Source organism: Strix aluco, chromosome 15 (genome assembly GCF_031877795.1).
Source record: "Strix aluco isolate bStrAlu1 chromosome 15, bStrAlu1.hap1, whole genome shotgun sequence".
Classification (NCBI taxonomy): Eukaryota; Metazoa; Chordata; class Aves; order Strigiformes; family Strigidae; genus Strix; species Strix aluco.
Window position 1 is genome coordinate 5,476,531 of NC_133945.1, and position 18,841 is coordinate 5,495,371.

General features: G+C 38.7%; 1 protein-coding gene across 5 annotated transcripts in view; it reads left to right on the forward strand.

Moving 5' to 3' along the window:
• CREBBP (CREB binding lysine acetyltransferase) overlaps positions 1-18,841 on the forward strand; it is a 97,848-nt gene that overhangs the window by 16,934 nt on the left and 62,073 nt on the right. The gene's annotated exons all lie outside the window — the stretch shown is intronic.

Here is an 18,841-nt window from a genome sequence, read left to right on the forward strand (position 1 = left end):
AAAAATAGAAAAATCGGTGTTTTCCAGGGCTCTCATCTCTTGTTGAACAAGGTGAAGCTTAAAAGCATTGTGTTTGGTTTTTTTAGTGTTTTACTTTACCTCTTAATTTTCTCTTCGTAAGAGAGCAAGCGAGCTCAATGTTTCAACACAAACAATTTGTGTTTCCAGTTTGGAACAGATTACTTGCTCCTTGAATTTTCTTCTGACAAGCAGAAGCATTCTCTATTTTTGCCATTTTCCTTAGTAGGCATTTGAGGATTGGCATCCTTTTCCAGCCTCTTCCCATCCCCCAGTTTATTGTCGTAATAGGATTATCAGCCAGGATTGTGTCTTAGCTTTTTTTCTTATTGATGCTCCAGTTGTGATGAAAGCTTTTAAGAAAAGTAAAGCAACACTTCAGTGAGTTTGTTCTTCTGAAACTGAAATTTCTGCCGAAGGAGAATGTGGTTTAGTTTATTTTTTCACCTCCTGTTCCCTGATGTTTACCACAATGTATACAGCTTAAAAGATTTGAAGGACAGCAATAAAAGTGGTGAGGCAGCTGCTATACCTAATAGTGAATGTTTCTAACTTGTCTAAACGGCTTAATGTAGCTGCCATCATCCTTGAAGAACTGTATAAAGGCTGGAAGCAAATTCTCTAGGTGGTGACTGTAGTGATATATCCTAAGGGAAGGAAAGAGGTGTGAAATACAAATGCATGAAAAAATCTAGAAGAACTTTTTAAACCAAGACTTACTCATTGTGTTTAAAATAAGTGATGTGTATCACTGGTTAACCTCATTCAAGTATGCCTCAGAAGTCCATTTTTCTCAGTTCAGTGTGTTTATATGCAGTGTGTAGCACATATGACCCTTTATGGTTTGGGACCAGTTTTGTTGGGCAAGACCTTGCTTCCTCGATGGTTTGTTCTAATCCTTTTTTAGTAAATGACTAATCAAGAAAAGTCCATTGCTTTTTCTGTTTTTCTTTCTTGTGGTATGTTTTTATAAGCATTTTTTCTAGTGAGAGAAAAAGAAGAAAAATAAAAAACCAGAATCTGATCCCTTCACCTGCTCTCAGAAATAACTGGGATTCATTTCGTCTGGGGCATCATAAGCCAATACTGTTAATTTTGAGCTGGACTTGCAGTTTTTTCATTCTTTCAAGAGCTGCCTTAAGTGTGCCAGAAATGAGCATGGTAACTCCAGCTCATGATGCGTGTGCTTGCACAAGCTGAAGGTGGTGGATAAACCTTATCCCTAAGCAATTTGTAAGGGAATGAAAAATAACTGATTCTCGATGTCAGAGGGCCATAAGACATCAAGACAAATGTTTTTTTCATTGGCAGAGAGGGATTAAGGCAAAATACTTCTTCAGCCTATAGACACATGAGCAAAGAATTTCATGTGATCCTCTGGAAGAAGCAGCCTGTCAATACAAGTTAAACAATAGCTACTGAAGTCATAGTCATGTTTTCTTGGAAGTATATAGCATGTTCTTGATAGCTGAGAATATTTTTGGAAATAGGGAGTACAGTAGTCCCCGAGAAGGTTTTGTGAATTAAAGATACAACTTACTATAGAAAGGATTTGAATTCTTCATTGGTGGTGACTGTGCAATTTGCATATTCAGATTTATTTAGAGTGCCTGCTTTGTGATTTTGACTTGTCTGAGATCATCTGGAAACCTGAGGAAACCTCTCTTCTATGCTACTGTATATATCTCTGCTCCTTTCACTGCCAGACTCCTTTCCTGTAACAATTTTGCTTGTAACTGTGGCATTGTGGCCCTGTTTTCTTGGCTGACACTACAAGGATAGCTTTCATTTGACAGGGTTGAAGTTCTTCTAGAAATCTGCTCCAAAGAGCAGAAGGATTCTTCTTTGAACAGTTATCACTTGGCGGGGGTAAAAGAACAGATCATCTTGCCACAGTAATTTCCAGTAGTAGCAGAATTGTCCTTTTGTGTTGTACCATGTTTTTTTGTAAAGTCCAATAAGTCCAGAAAAGACGTTCAAACTATCTAGAAACTCTTTTTAAATTAGAGTTGTTGTTTTAAGATTGTTGGTTGTCGACATTAAGCAGTAGCAAAGCTAAGCAGATGGTCTATTGCTTCCGTAGAAATGAGCACTTCATTGCAAGCACGCTCTGTGCCTAATACTCTCCTGTTGGTGTGAGAGCTCATCTTTTTCAAATGAGGGAGATGAAGCCTTCATGTAGTTCATTGTGGCTTGCAAGAGCTTGAAGTTGTGTAGATTAGATGTTATATAGTCTCTTGTTGAGATGCATTCCCTTTGTCCTAATACTGCTATCAAAGCTTGTGGAAAATCGGAAGAAAATTTTGGGAAGTTCCCACTTATTTTGGTTGGTTCTCAAACTTCCTTTTTGCACTAGGTTAAGAGTTTCAACAGGGATTCACCTAATTGGTACTTTCACTCCTTCCCTTAAGAAGTAGTAACGTCTCATTGAGATGAGTTGTACCCCTGAGTGTTTTCTTTTTCATGTGTTTCTGAGGTGTAATGCCTCCTTATACAGTTCTATAAAAGGAATCACCTTTTCATCAGTAACTTCAGAGCTGTATCACTCCAATAAGGATATACTGGTACCCAGCAGCAGAAATTTAGGAAAAAATCCTGGAGTTGTGTGTGACTGATGATCTGCAGAAGTAATAGCTTTTAAGCTGCAGTGAAACTACAGCTTGCTTGGGGTTCCTTTCAGAGTGTTTTTTTCTGTAGAACTAATAAACCTACTTCAAGGTTAGTTTTCTTCCTGAAAGGTGCAGTTTAATCAAACATGTTATTGGGCTCTGTATGCCTCAGAGGAGGATGTAATTGTTTGGTCAGAGCTTAGTCTGGATCTGTAAAGAGTTCAGAAGAAAATGTTTGTTTATTTTCATACCTAGTTATGAGGATTACCACATTATTGTTTTTTTGCAAAATGCGTTTTCAAGATTGTAGATTTTAAGTAATCTCATTCTACATATTTTGAAAACTCTAAAGGGATATATTTGTATTGATATAAGCTAGAACCTACCTGGCAGGGAGAAACTGGCTGGTAGGTCCCAGTGTCATATTTCAGGAGGTGATCTGGTAGTAATGAGTTTAGATACAGACTTCCAAGTGCTGTGCACAATTAATGAGTTTTCATTACCTGTGCATGTATGTATTTAAGTCCCGCTGGAAGTTGGTACCAGCAGTAGGGCTGACATCAAAATCTTAACACATTCAGAATAATCACTATTTTGCACTACTGTGCAAAACCAGATCTGTTATGCTGGTTTTTTGCATATGAGTTCAGAACAGTTTTTTCTCTTAGCTGTATTGGCCTAATTTGTTTGAATAGTGCATGCTTTCAACTTTGTTTTAGTCAAAATAGCCCCATGGCAGTGCATGTTGCAGTAGGAGAAGTTTCAGATTAAAGAGGAGGAGAAACTCTTACCAGAAGTGAACTTCAGAAAACTGTAAAAACCATTTTTTATGTCTACCAAGAGAATAAACAGTTGTCTCTTTTTAATTTATTTTTTTTTTATTGTTGAGCTATAAAAGAACTGGATTCTGTTACTTGTTGTTTCTAGGCTGGGTGTATATATAACACATGTGCCTTTGACAAGCACATTCGCAGTTTTGCTCCCTGTTGTTCACTGAGTGGTGTTTTGGTGTTGGATATTAATCTTGAGTAAATTTAATAACATAATGAGCTATATTAAAGAGCAAGAATTCTGATACAAGACTTAAATTGTGTATGTAGTTACGTTACTTGGTGTTTTGAGGAATCTGTAGTAAGGAAAATTTGTGATGAGAAAAAATGAAGCAAACTATTTATTTAAACAGATTACCCTGTTGATATTGCTAAGTAGCAGATTTAGATACGCTTGCTGATTGTGAATTAAGCCAGCTGAAGATGTTCTCATTCCTTTGCAGTTCTGTGTGTTTTAGCAAACTGCTGGTGCTGTTTGTTTCTCTGGTGACTCTCAATCTGTCTGAATCTGCCTGAATTGTATTAACATGACTTGCAGTTAATTTGCTTCTCATCCTCTAAGTTGTCCGTAGTAGGCTGCCAAGCTGTCTCCTAGCAGACCATGCCTCTGGCAAACACAAGTAGCCAGTCCAAATCGTATTCCAAATAATTCCGCTTCCCAGTTTCAGGGGGAGTCTTAATAATGTTACAGACTTGACCGTAGCTGCTTGGTTCTCTGTTGAATGACTATCACCAAAACAGAATTTTTACTGAGAAGAAACATATGTGCTTTTCTAATAATACAAACAGAAGAAGGATATAAATATATAGAAACACATAACAGCAAAACTCCCTGACTTGTAGTAAAATGAAAATATCTGTAATGCAGTTTTGTTTTGAAACATGACCATGCAAAGTGGTACTCCACAGATGAGTTTACTTGAAGAGATTTTGTGACTTAAAAAGCTCACTTACCACAACTATTACTCCTGGCACCTGAAACTGAGTTATTTCCTGCTTCTAGTACATGAGTGAAATTTCATTTGCAGTTGTGCAATGTCATTGAAGATCTTTGAAGTGATAGTCACTCAGCTGCTGGCTTCTGCTTCTGCTTAAGCAGGTATCTAGGCTCAGTTTGGCTCTAGTACTGCAAGGTAAATGCTGCATGAAATGGAACAGTCAGCCTTCATGGGGACAGACCACAACTTGTTTTCCCTTCCTTCTGCTTCCACCTCGGGCAGTTAAAAAGCCCATCTCTGTTAACTTGCATTGGCTTATCACCCAGCTGACAAAAATGAAATGTTTGTGGTACCTTTTCAGAGTAGAATTGTGCCATTATCTTCTACTGTGGTAACACAACACAAACGTTAAGGATTTTGTCACTGACTCTAAATCGTATTGGCTACTGTCTTGTAATTCTTCAACTTTTGTTGTTGGAGTGGGGTTTATTTCCAAGTAGTGTATCTGAAAGAAGGTTTTGGAAGTAAAACTAACGGAACTAACTTATTTTGGAAGCCACAGATTAAAAGCAAGATTTCCAGTGTTTCAGAAGGTTTATTAAAATGACAAAAACTTTGAAGTCCTTAGTAATAGATGTGACTTAAATTATTTCTTTCTAGTTTTTAGACTGTTTTCACATCTCTTCCTGCTGCTGTTTGGCTGTTTGAATACACAGGTTAAAAATTACTCCGATATTGAGATTGAGAGGAAAACCTGCCAACTTAAATGTTGGTATGTAGAAGTTACAAAATGCTGGTTACTTCAGTCAGAAGGAAATGTCTTCGTCATAGTGATTTTCTTAATAGACTCCAATCATGCATACAGATGCTATTTCACAGGACCATTTCTGATGACAAGACCTTCTAGCAGGTCTCAAAACTTCTTCTTACTTAAAAGATAATATATGTACTTGACAGTGAGCTGTGATTATATTGGGAATCTTGTAATTGGAATTACATACAGAAATGTGTCAAAGCAGCCGGTATTAAGGTCTGAAAGCTAAATGCTGGTGGTCTGTTTCCTTAGAAAAAAAGCAATGCAGGAAACTTAGAAAATTGTGTATAGCATGATATACTGTGTCAATCTACCTAAGAAACAGATCAGGAGTGAAGAAGCAGTGGGAAGAGGCCAATCTCCTGTGGCTTCCACTTTGATGAAGTACAAATGGGACACCTTCTACCATCGGACAGAAAAATAACATTATGTTTGAAAGTTGCACTCTGGAATTTAGAAATCCTCTCACTTGCCTAGGGGGTTGAAATTTCAATACAAGAGGCTGCATAGGGCATGCCCAAGTCTACTTTATAGTGGCCAGGCTATTTTTAATCTTTATTTAAAGATTAACTTTTAAACTAGAAAAGATGTTTCAATACACAGTTTCCCCCCCCCACATCCCCCTCAAATCCTGAATTCTTATTGACGCAATCGCTAGTTTACTTTGCCGGGCTGGGTATAAGGAATGATAAAATATAACAGCATTTTCCTTTCTTCTTGTGAATGTTCAGAGGAAATACCTGCTGTTTTTTGTTTGGAAGCCTGAGTCTATTTGTGTGTGGCATCAATAGACAGTTTGGCTGCTGCAACTTTGTCCATCGGCTTTAAATGACACGTGCTCATTTCTCCTCCCCACCCTCCTCCTCCTTGCCACTGCAGTAAAGAGTATTTACTCCAGAAATTGCTGTGACTGGGGAGGGAAGTGGCATACTAAGCTTATTGTTGTGTTTTAACTGTTTGTATGTAATCCAAGCAATGCTTTAATTTTAAGGCCAGAAATGCTTCGTAGAATTCAGACTTAGATGACCGAGGACTTCAGATGATTTTTGAATGCCTGGTGCTACAAAAACTACCTCTTACGTAGCACCTGTAAATGTTAGTACTTACGTGTTCTGAAGATGCTCAAGCCCCAAAGTGATAGTGTATTTGGTATGTGTATGTACGAATCTGCCTTAGGTTTGGCAAATAAGAAGCATACCGTGCCATAAAATGAGTTCAGTAGTGCCTTTGTTTTAGAATGAATCACAATGAAAATACAGCATGTTAAATATAGGAACATCTTTGCCAAAAGGACCCATCTATGAAACACACTTTCAGAAGAGTAGTAAGTAGATTGTTTAGCAGTCTCTGAGAGATGATGCTGTTTTGGGGTGGAAAGGTTTTGTGTTCTCAGTGTGTCTGCGGCATAATGCTGTCCTGTCTGTATGGTGTTCTTTTTTTTGTAAGGGCATTTTTAAAAACAAACAGAAAACAGGCACCCTTCGAAACTTTTGGCAAATTGACTAAATTAAATAACTACATTTACAATGGGAGGATCTTTGTGTCCTGGAAATGGAAAAGTGTTGGAACATCACAAGTCAAAGATGGGATTTCACTCTTGGAATGAGCTGTTTGCTTCCTTAGTCTGATATTGGGCATCTTGGGTTAAAATACGTTTCTGGGTTGAAATACGTACTGGATAGTACCATGTGCAGGCTGCTTTCAGTGAGAAGCGTGTGTGTACAGGTCTAGTTTGTTCACGCTGTTCAATTTAAACATGTGCTTAAAGACCACCATCAGATGTTGCGTTGCTTAAAAACCTGTTGAGAAGTTTCTTGATAGCTTCACGAAAATTGTTAAATCTTCAAGGAGAGCATGTTTCTACAGAAAGACTGGAGATTTCAAGGTAGCTCTTAAAGTCAGTATGCTGTTTCAGAATAAACATATTTGGCTTTTAAAGTGGCTTAAAAATTATTTCAAGAGTGTAAATGATTTATAGTTCTGTTTCTCCATAGTTATTGTTAATGTCAGGCTATGATACTTGTGCTAAGTGGTTGTTTTGAGTAAACTATATTGATGTTTTTTTCTTTTGATGTATTTAATGTAACCTGTAGTGTACATTTCTTTCTTGTTTATTTGATTTTCTTCCCTTTCTCCCCCCTTTCTGGATTGAACTAGAATAATTACTACTTTTAGAAGCACAGTCTCTCCCTTCAGTGTGTCCACTTCTCCTTTAGGATTCAAGTCTGTCAAGGAGATTACATACAAAGAAAGGAAACAGAATACCTCTTTTCATTATATTTTTGAGATGCCTTTGCTGTTACTCTGTAGAGCTACTATTGCCTTTTTCCCCACCTCTGTAGAATATTGTATCACATCACATATCATGCCTGATAATGTATCTTTGGCCAGCTTTGGGAGATAAATGGGAAAGAATCTCTTAAATAGTGCTACCAGTTTTTCTTACCAAACCACCTTATTCCTTGTAATACTAACAGTTATTCCTTATAATACTAAATTTTTGGAGCATGACGTGCTCTCCTTTTGCATGGCTGTCTCCAGCCAACTATAGGAACTTCCAAACCGCTGAGGTGCCAGCAGACAGACACATCTGTAAATTCTTTTGTGGCCTGTCAGGTATATTTTGAAAGGCTAATATCTACAATACAGAAACTAAAGAAGCATGGACTTTGTGTTGAGATTTGCTGTTGGTTTAGAAACCTGCATTGGGCTTAATGATGATGAAGTATAAGAGTTGGGGGAGGACAGTGATATTTGAGTTGAGCTCCAGTGTTGTAAAATTTGATGTGACTCAGTGTGTTTTAGTGCATGGTGATGCTTCTTCGGGAAGTAACTCAAAGATTTTGGCCTGTGAATATACAATCAAGAATCTGTAGAGGTGTATCTTAACTGAATCTCAGTCTTTCAAAATCCTCTTTTTAAGTGTTGTTGAATTACTGTTTGGGTCCAAACTAGATTTTCTTGATGAAACAAACCTTTGAAACATCTTTAGTAAGTTTTGAGGTTCTGGTTAACTTCCTATTCTTACATAGTAAGAATAGTTCTTGTTTATCTGAAGTCAGTCACTTTTTTTGCTTGGCACTGAAAAAACTCTTGAAGCAATTGAAATACATGGATCAGTTGTGGTTAATTATCCATTAGAGCTTTGAAGTTTTTATGTGCAGAGGTTACACTCATTACAAAATAAGCCGCCTGAGCTTTATTTTTGATTCGTAAGTACAACAGTGATGCTCAGTGCAGAAATTGCTTTGATTCTTCCTATAGTATATTCCCTTGTGTTAGTACTCAGGCTCATGCAGAATTGTGGAGGCATTTTCTTTCTTCAGGCATATACACTGCAAGCATATGATTATATTTTTTTTTGTCTAGAAAAGGTTAATTTCTAGTTAAATGCATTAGGAGTTTGTTCTGTATCTATCCAGTCATTTGTAAAGAGCATTTTCCCAAGAAATTTCATCTTTTGTATTTCAGTAATTATGCAGAAACGTTTGTACATTTTTAAAGTGGTCTCATTTCCGTGGAATTCTTAAATTTGTCTTTGAGCTCTGTGAAATGCTTGGAAGAGAATTTCAAATCTTATTACAAGTGGTAATAAAACACCTGGCTTCCTCTTAATGGGATTTTAAAAATTTTACTTCTAGCTTTACCAAATCTTTCATCCTGTAATAATGGATGAAGTAAATTACAATTATTCCTGGGCATTTGGGTATTTTCCTTTGAGTTAGTTTACTACTGAAGAGCAATACACTCTAAATGCCTCATGAATCTGTTGTGGTAGGCTTTTGTTATAGCAGTTAGCTTAAAGTAGTAGGAGGGTGGAGACTTTCAGCACAAGATAGGCTTCTTCTGAACGCTGCTAGCCAGATCATGATTTAATTCTCCAAACTGATTCTTGAAATGTTACTTTTTTTAAGGCGTTCTTGTTACTCACTGACTTCAAAAGTGAATATTTGTAAATTAGTATTTTTGTCAAACTGCCAAATCTGCAGATTGGTTTAGGTGAGGAGCTCTCGCCTCAGCTGAAATAATAGGATCACCACCATTCTTGCACTGAAACTGAATTCACTTTTTTTTTTTTTTTGGTAACACCACTGGCTTTCTGCCATAAAATGATTAATCTTTTCCTTGCTTCTCCATCTGTCCCTCTGGCATATACATTCCAAGCACCATGGTGACTTTCTTTTGGAACACGTTACTATAGGATGAAATAGTAATTAGTAGAGACTTACTTTTTTTTTTTGTCAGTAAACAGATACAAGATGATGCCAACATAGTAAAGAAAGCCTGTCCTTACCACTTAACAAATGAACATAAATTCCTAGTGGACCTATCTTTTACACTTCTCTGAGAGCCTTAATCGGTTAAGTGGACCTTGCTTCGTGTTAGAGATTTGTGTTTCGTACCAGAGGGAGATAAGAGTCCAAAGTGCGAAGTCCTTGGCGTGTGCCTGGCTGGAAAGCTGCTCTTTTGTACTGAGCGTGCGAGCAAAGCGGCTGATCGGAGTGGTGGCAGTAGCACACAGGGACTGAGGAGGGATTAACTCTCCAGGTGGTTGATGCCGGATCATAGTAGCTCTGAACTTGTGCGTGTTAAACTCATCTGGGAACCGGTGGTGAAGTGGTGCAGATGGCGAAGCATGGGTCTCGGTCTCTTGTTGAGTTACTGCTCTGGAAAGCAGAAATCAACCTTTTGACAGCAGTTCTGTTCTCTCGCTGTTGCTTACTAACAGTATTAAAAGCAGCTGAACTGTCTATCAGTCTGAATTTCTGATGCTCCTCCATTGCTTAGAGCAGATCTACTCTTGTATTCACAGTACTTTGTATACTTTAATTGACAACTTCTGAATATGAGACACCTGACTGCTTGGTTTCCTTGTCTTGAGAGAAAGATAAGAAAGATCAAAAGGAAGAAAGTTAAAATTATTTAAGCCAAGCAAGGTGACACGCTTCTTGGTAGCAAAATCATTTCAATGGATGGGAAGAGAGAAGGGGGACAAAATGCTGAGCTTTTTAACCAGGCTGCCTGTTGAAAGCCCAGATTTGAAGTAGGTGTAGTAATTTGACAACAAGGGATTTGAAGGCTTAGTCTGATAATGGAGTATTAAGTGACTGGCTTTGATGAGGTCCATAAAAGAGGAAAGTAAAGGGTGCACAGGGTTGCATGGCTTGGTGGCAGCAAGTACAGAAGTTCTGAATCATCCCTGTCCTGTAGTGACTCACGACTGTGACAGCTTGGTGCAGGAGCACTATGCAATTTCTGTATACCCAATCGTTCTGTTCATGCCGAACCCAAAGGATACTTCTTGGATCTGTGGGTCATAGCAGGAAGTGCAGAATTTCCATTTTGTGCCAGCTTGCTTGCTCGAGGGGAAAAAAAAAAAAGAGAGAAGTATCCCTAACATATCAGTGATGTAATAGGGTTTTTTGGGTGAAGCATGTGAGATGCTGAGTAGCAATGGCTCTAGAAGGGTTGGATTATTTATGCACAGTAGCTCTGTCAACCTAAGGCTATTGATTACGGTATAACCCTAAAGTTACAGCTCAGGCATTCAGAAAACTGAATCACAGTTTATAGGTAGCTTTTGAAAGGTAGAACTTATTGTCTCCTCAGCATTTAGCATGTTATTTCATACTGGGTTGTTTTGGTGATACAACAGGAGGAAGTAGGGGGAATGTCCTTCCTTGTAGATACAAGGGATTTAGAAGAAAGCAGTAGTGAGTGACAAATATGTTACTAGAGCAGTTTGTACTGTTGAACCAGCAAGATGTCACGTATACAACCCTTCAACATTACTGTTAGTTTGTGAAGATCTGGCCTCTTATCAAGACAGATCGTATCTAGGATTCCTCTGCTCGCTCTCTTATTCCCTCAATTATGACATGCATGGGGTTTTTTTTTCTCTGAAATAATTTAAATTATTAATCTGGAGTTTACAGTTAAATTGATTTTAGCTTTTGTACCATAGACTAAGTCCAGAATAATATAAGGATAGTGGTGACTCACTAAAAGGCTGTCTGTGTCTTCCTCCTGTAACTGTTTTGTCAGATTCAGGGGTATGGGAACAGTTTGGTGGGAAAAAAAGGCTCTGAGCTTCTGATTATTCTATTGCCAAAACAGATCTGAGAGTAGCATAACAGTAGATTGGCTGTGTATCCTCACACTGCCCCTGTAGAGGCTGTAGTTCTTCACAGCAGCCCTCCCCAAGGGTCTTCTAAACCATTTCCTACCGTGCTTTCAGCTCCCTCCCATGTCCTCAGATAATCTTTCTGAGGTGCTGACAGGACAAAACTGGCAGTAATGGTGGCTCATTCAGAGCCCTGGATATGCTGTCTGCTGCTAAACGCAGTGGGTAATGGCAGAGGTCTTTGTGCCTTTTCTTCGTGAAGATGTTAATCTGAGTGTCATAATCTACCCGTCCATCTCTCTACTCAGCAATCTTAGGAACTTAATTATCTGTGAGACCTTTAACAAAAATGGGTCAAATTGACCAGTGATTTCCAAAGTGATTAGAGAAAAATTGATTTGAGGAAGGGGGAGGAGATGTCACAACACTATTGCTTAAGCCCAGTTTCCTTAGGATACCTACCTAATAACAGAACCGGTTTTGTGATCCTGCAATCAATGTCAGTCTGAAGAGGCAACTTAATTGCTGCTGGACTGAGTGAATGAGTGAAATTCTGTCTCGCAGTCCACCCTGTCTCTGATCTCGAGTTGTTAGAAGAGCAGTCATCTGAAGTTGCACTTAACCACACTCAGTCTAATACAGTTCTGCGATGCAGAGGAGGATACAATAGTTTGATGCGGTTTTTGGCTTCTGTTCTGCACCTCTGCTTTCCTGGACTTTGATACTTGTCTCTGGGTTTGGTTAATGGACTTGGCAGATTGGTCAAGGTCTTAGATCATTTTTGCTTCCTGAGATAAATTTTTCTTCTCACCTTTCTGTGTTGTCTCTAGACAAGCAGAAGGGAACTTCTAATTCCCCTTTCTATTATTAGGTTTCATTTTATAAAGAATTAAGCATATAAAAATGACAGTGATACAAAGTCAAACATGATACCTATGATTATAGGCCTTAGGGCTTTTATGAATTAATTCCTGTTGATGAGTAGAAGCACACGCTATTTAGATAAAAGATCTTAAGAATTTCAGTGGAATTTGGTCACTTAATTTTTTTTTTTTTAATATTTGCTTTGAAGCTATAAAGCTTCAGCTCTTACCTGTTGATATGTCTTTGCTAAATAGAAAATATTTGTGTTATCACCTTTCTTTTGCCAAAATCGGTACTTTAGGATCACTTCAGTCTTCACCTTAAGATAAGCAAATTAGTAAGCTTAAATAAGCTGAATAAATTGGGTTATTAGATTGCAGTTAGACTGTCTGTTGTAGCCATGCCTTTAAGCCCTGTGAATAGTTCTTGAGACCTCTCTGAATCCTGTCATTTTTACATATTGTTCATGAACTAATACAGCATGATCTTCATCATTGCAATAGCATTCACGTCAAGCCAAACACATAAAGATGTCGTTGCTTTACACTTACCCAGTCTTCTTTTCATACCTCCTGTTTCATATTGAGAGCTCGGATTTGTTGTTTCAAGCACTTTGCAGATTCACAGCTTTCAAAGTCCAGCCAAGCTTGTCTAGCTTCCTTCCTTCCATTCTAGGACAGTTTTCTAGTTAAAAATCTAGTAGGTACTGAATTTAGTATTAACAATAACTATTTTTAGTTTACAGATTGGATCATAATCAGATTACTTCAGCCAGGCTTATTTTCCACTGAACCCATGCTCCTTTGAGTTCTTTGATTCTCCTATCAACCTTTCAGTATTTTTTCTGCTGTCAGACTAGTCCACATCTGGTGGTATTACTTTGTTTTTAAATACTTGGCCAGAATAACCGCCTTCCTTTTTGTACAGAAGAGTCAGTGCTTCAAAACTTAACGAAAAAATCAACATTTAACTTGGAGATTAGTCCAGAAAAAGAACTTATCTGTCTGGACCAAGTAATTTTAAAAACATCTATAACATTAACTTCTTGTAGGCAGCAGTGATGCAAGATAGGAAACCAGAAGTGTTGTCAGAAGTAGGTGCTGCTCCTGATAGTGATAATGAACTCTGCCCTGCCAGACCTTTTATGATAAGTTTGGAAATCCCGGAGTGAAAGGTGATTTGGGGCAACAGAAGAGAGCAGAGTTTCTCAAAGGAAAATGGGTAGCAAGGAGCAGAACTGTATACAGTTCTGTGGTTTATGACAGCATATTGGAGGGGAAGCTAAAAAAGGGATTGTGACTAAGGAATTATGTGCTTGTAACAGCGAATGATTTTTGCAGCATGTTGTACTGTTGCATGTCCTGGAAGCCTCAGAGGAATATGTGGTAATGAAGTAACTCTGCTTGAATGAGAGGACTGTCTGTAGAGGTAGAGGTGAAGGGACACTTAATAAAAACTTAGAGTAGGAGGAAAGGACAGGATTTATTTATGGCCTAGATGCTTCATGTACAAAGAAGGAGTAGTTCCTTGATGCTGGGCTAGAGGAAGAAGTACTGTGGTATGTCAGCAGTGATAAAGAAGGGAGGAAAAGAGTAAGCTTTAAAAATAGAAGAAATGGCATAGTATGAAGATCCAGTCAGGTCTGAAGGTATCTTTTAAATTAGATTGGTGAACTTCTCATTTCTGTCATATCAAGTCTGAGTTGCACCATCAGATGAGGTATATAGATTTGGTCACAGACTTGATCTGTAATATCTGTGAAACTCCAGGAACTAGAGGAAATTGAATTGCTGTTCTGCTCTGAAAATAACTAAAAAGCAACACAAAAGAGAAGTACCTCCCACACCTGCTGCTCAGAACATTGCAGTGTGAGATGTCTTGTGCAGTCCAAGTCAGCTAAACAAAGGTTCTAAGTTTTTCTTTTTTCAGGTTGGAAGTTTGTACATTCCTTGGTTTGTGAGAGTAGAGTGAAATACCCTATTTCCCATCCAAGTCAGTAATAGATTCCAGTATCTTAGAGAGTTGCCATAGTGATAAAAAAGGGAACAGAATCTGCTGTCTTTCTGGGATAGCAGAATTATTAAATTAAATGCATCTTTTCCATTAAAAGAGAGTAGCATTATCATATTTCTGAGAAGAACTGTTTTAGACTAGAAATAATGTGTTTAAGCTGGTGTCCTGCATTAATCACGTTACTACTTCAGGCACTTCTAGCCGTGACTTGCGGTTCTGTGCTGGGCTGGTTTATAGCACCCCTGCACCTCCCCCATTGCAATTGATGGAGCAGCTGCATAGAAAACACCTCGCTTGTGAAAAAGTCGGTTTTACTCCCTCAGAAGTCCTTGCAGTTGTGACCACAAAGAACCGGGTAAGAAGCGAGAGTTGCGCAAAATGGTAACACAGAAACAGGAGAGTAGAAGGTGAGTTGCCAGAGGATGAGGTGGGATGAAAGGAGCCACCACCGGATGGAGTGAGGAGAACATGGCCTGCAGAAAGTGGTGGTTGCGTCAGGTAGGGAAAGAAAATTAACTGACAGTTGAATGAACTGCTAGGAAGGGATGGCAACAGGGGAGGGAACATCCTTAAGCTTAGAACAAAATGGGAGTGAACTGCAACATAACCCAGGTTTTCAGAGAGAACCTTTCTGCTTTTGTTGTAATGGAAATGCACCGGCCACCACGCTGAAGCTTGAGTAGTTCTGTGATACACATCTGTGCCCATTCCTTGCAGGTAGAAAAAGAAACAACTCGCACTGGATTGCTTTTTGCTTTTGTTCCTTTCAGGAAAGTAAATTTAACAAAATTTAAGCAAAATACAAGTCTTTCTGATGGCTCAGAGTCCCGGGTAAAAACAACAATTCTTACCAGGGTGTTAACTCCTGTGTTGTTGCTGGTTTATCTTCTTTGATGACTTGTAATTACCTAGTAATCTTCCCCTGAACTACCTGCTTTGGGATCAGAGTTCCATTTCAGAAATATAAAAACAAAAGGTCTTCTGAAGATCTGTCTTCCCCCACCTGCTCCCTCATTTCACATAGGAAAAAACCTGAGGGCAGTGGCAGGAGCCACAGCGTTTGAACCTTCTGACTCGTTTGCTTCGGAGCTGCTGGTTTCAGTTTGCAGAATGAATAAGCAGTGTAAAATCTTTACTACATATAGGCTCAATCATCTGATTATATTTGCCAGTTGTTTTCTGAGATTTCAGTTAGCAGTGGGTTAGATAAAGTTCCACGGAAGGTCACCTGATCTCAGTGTTCAGATAATTAACCAGGAAATGCCAGTTAATAATGCCTTATGCACTTGGATGTCTTTCAGTGTTTGGTATGCAGGGGATCTGCCTGATTCTTCCTTTTCTTCCACCTCCTATTTCTTGCCTTCCCGCTGGTGAGGAGCTGACAGTGGTTTGCTTTGCTGGAGTCCCTACCTGACTGCGTTTGCTGGAGGTGGTTGCTGCTGGAATAAATGCCGAGCTGCTCCTCAGGTTACCAGTAACAGCTCTGAAACACTGTTGATCTTAATGCTGTTTGGCAGCAGGTTGTTCTGCCACTAAAACTCCTCATTGATCCCAGCCTTGGTTGAAAACTGTTATAAATAGATAAGAGTTCATTAGAGCAGTTCTTGCATTGTGTTGTGTGCTTCTAGTCTCTGGAAATCACAGTTCTGTTAATAACATTAACTCCTCTGAGGCGAAACTGAGTTTAAAATTACCCTAAAACTTCGAGGGTCTGTGAGCTTAAATAAACTTGTCTTGTGTATGGTCCCTCCTGATTTTTGTCTCCATATTTAGTTCAGGGATTACCACATAAGATAGGTCTTTCCACCTTTTCAGATTTTTTTTTTTAAAGCTGGACTTCCCCAAAAAAAAAAATCCTTGGCAGTTTGTTTCAGTGGCAGTAATTTACAAAAATGAAGTGTAGGTTAAAGGGCATATCTAATGTTTTACAATGTTATCAAACTTAACTGCCTTTTTAAGTTGTAGACTGGTGTAACTCTTTAGCTTTAGGTTCCTTTCACTTATTGAAGCACAGCTTTAGACATCAAAATACTGTGTGGCAGAGGGCAGGTTTAAAAAAATACAAGGTTTCAAATGGAAGCTACTCTGCTTCCAGCCTGATTTCGAAGGACAACAAAGCATTCCTTAAAATTTCAATCAAGTATCTATTATTTAATGACCACCTAGAAAAGGAAAAATTATTCTCATCATATTAAGCACTCCATTTGGAAGACTTGAAAGGTTGCTTTGTTGTCTTATGGAGTTGTGATATATTTAATAATGAGATCTGTTGAAAAGGAAATACTAAAATATGATAAACCAGCCTGGTTTATCATACCTGTTAGAATTGCAGTTCCTTAGTGCTTTTGGGATGTTCTAGCAGTTTAGAGTTTTAACAACCTTAAAATGAAATTTTCAGTTGTCTTTTGAGACCAAAATATTTGTAATGTTTTTCCTAAAAATCTATTTTTAAACATTTTTCCTTTAATAAAAAAATTATCTTTCTTGATAGTGAAAGAAACACGAAGAACACTTCTCTCTTTCTTTTGGAGCAAGAACTTAAATTTGTGTAAAATTTGCTTAGCGTTCTCACTGCCTAAAGAAAACCTCTCTTCTGCTTTTTGAAAATTCAGCTGTGTTTAAGATCCTGACACAGAGGCTTATTACGTTGCGCAAGCTCAGCACATCCATGTTGGGCAGCTTCACTGTCTGCACTGAGTCTTTTCCACCTCCTCCTGGGTGGCTGAGCGGTGGCTGAGCATGCTCCAGCCTCAAGCTGCAAGGGCTAAGAAGCCCAAGTAGGGCCGTGGAAGTAGTGGAAATAGGTTCATGTATAGACAACATTTCTGTCCCAATTTGGGCTCACCACTGTGCTTTCACCGTGGTGGTGGGGCTGTAGGGGCTTGTAGGAAGTTGTAGCATAGCAGTGGTTGCCAGAATAGTCAGTATATTACTCAATTTGAAAAAAAAACTCCACCAAACCTGCAAGCAAGTTCAAAGAAGACTAGAAGGACCAAGTCCTCCTGCAGGCAAGTGACGTTTGTAGTTGGAGATTTAGACACAAGGAGAAAGTGAGTAACAGCCGAACAGCTAATGCTCCTATTTCTGGCCTCTGAAAGGTTTAAATAGTCAGTCATAAGCTACTTTCTCAGAATCTCACTTTTAGTTTCAGAAATTTTCTTCACTGTTAATAGGCTATCATAGCATTAAGGAATAGCTGTAGATAGCAGGTGATCCTTTCTCTTACCTTGGCTGAAATAGTGGGTTGAATGGGTAAGTTTATTTAATACTTTGCTATTCTTCAGAGAACAGCTGCTACAATACATGTAATAAATTAAAAAAACTAATTTATTTGAACATACAGTCCTACAAAACAAGCACAGAGATACAGAAAATAAAATTCTTGATATTTATGCGATGTGATGGTAGCTAATACCACTTTTCTTTAAAAGCAGTCTTTATTACTAAGCTTTTGATGCTCTTAAGCATTTGGGGTTTTTTGGTCTTGTATGCTGTTTGAATTACTCAGCTATACTCTGGAACACAGCATATACATGACAACCTCTTACATTGCCAAGTAACAGCTTGCTTTTTTAATGTGTATATAGTGGGTCAGATTATTCTATAAAGATGTAACATTTTGTACGGTGGAAAAAGGCTTGAATTTGGCAACAGTCACTCTGCAGGATGCAGGTTAAGGGAGTGTTTCCTAACATAAAGCTACTTTTGAGTGTGGCTGGGCCAGCTGTCTGAAACCCAAGTGTACAAAGTACGCTGACGAAGAGGACGAGGCACAGTCAAATTGTTTATTGGACTCTGCCCTGACATAACTTACTGTTCTTAACCAGTGCTTCATCAGCTGGTCATTCAGTCTGATTCCTGTAAGCATGAAAATCAACCACTGAGCAGTTCCTTATGATGAGGCTGTTACACTGGTAAGCTGACATGCGTGGTCCCTCTTCCAGCCACAGGAGCAGTTCTCCTGAATCCCTGCTGGTAAGGGAAGTGAAAAGACCAGGACCATGGAAAACCAGTGTGCTGTGTAAGGAAGGGCTAGAGAGGTCAAAGGAAGGGGAAAATAGGATTTAATATTTCAAATAAAGACTTGCTCAGTGGTTGGATTTATATTTAAGACATTCTGACAGGTGATAAAGTCATCTAGAAATCCTCCCAGTGTGAGGTAGAGGGGAGCACAAACATGATCTGTAGACTTTTATTTCCTCTTTATTCAGAGGGGGGAAGGAGAGTCCTAGTCTTAGTCATCCTCTTTGAAAGAAGTAAATTCCTGCTAAAATGGCTTTTCAGGACCTTTTGTCTGGTGTAATATTAACTGGCTCAAGTAATAGAGATTTCACCACTTCTCATGGGAGAGTGTTCTTCAGGAGAAATGGCTCTTTGGATGGGCAGTGTTCTCTTCACTTATTCAGGGGGAGTCATATTTCTGCTTGCTATTCTTAAGGAGTTTTGGGGGTGTAATTTGTCAAAGATGTCAGCCTTAGATAGATGTACTTTTGTTCCGACATCTCAAGTACCAAAACCGAAGTAGATTTGCAAGATGCCTGTATATATTCCCCTCCCTCCCCATCTAGTCTATGCACAGTCATGCTTTATACACAGAATGCACAGACTATTACAGGATTTGAGGCTGGTTT